Here is a 732-nt window from a genome sequence, read left to right on the forward strand (position 1 = left end):
AAATATTTACTGTTCTCCATTGCTGACTGTGTGATGTCCTCTGACTTTGTACTTTTATGTTTTTATAACGTAAAGCACTTTGACCTGCCTTGTTGCTGAAATGTGCTATACATATTTCCGTCTACTTCCTCTATAGTCCTAGTGAAAGCCTCTTAAAAGATGAGGTGTGAATTTTCCTGCCCGGTACCTTAAAAATTAGACGACTCAGAAATCAAGGAGTCCGACGTTTTTTCCATTTTGAAACTTTTATGTAGACAAATGTTTCCACATCTTAGAAAAAAAACATTTATTTCAATTTGTCTCTCTATCTGAATCCTAAGAAGTTTCAGCAGCTCGAAACTAATGTTGACGTTTTGGATCAAAACCAGACAAATTGGTAATCTTCCTGTTCGTCTGCTCCTGAGATCCAGCGCTGCGTTTAAACCTCATCTGGGATTGACTGGAGAGGGAAACTGAGTAATGGGATTATCCGGTTCGTCGTGTGCGCGGGGTTTGTGAAGGAGTGACAGACGGATGAGTAACTTCCAGGTTTGTGGAAGAGGCTCACGCCAAACCGCACCGTTTACCCTGGAACCGCGGCGCTCAAGATGCTTCGCTTTCCCATTTTCAAAACATTTTCAAACGCAACAGCAGCGAAATCATAAACCAAGATGTCTCAGGTAGGAATGAAGATTTTAAAAACTGGATTAGTTTTCCTTCAACCTGGAAAGTTTCCAAACAGACACAGAAAAC

Source organism: Poecilia reticulata, chromosome 6 (genome assembly GCF_904066995.2).
Source record: "Poecilia reticulata chromosome 6, P_reticulata-male-v2, whole genome shotgun sequence".
Lineage (NCBI taxonomy): Eukaryota > Metazoa > Chordata > Actinopteri > Cyprinodontiformes > Poeciliidae > Poecilia > Poecilia reticulata.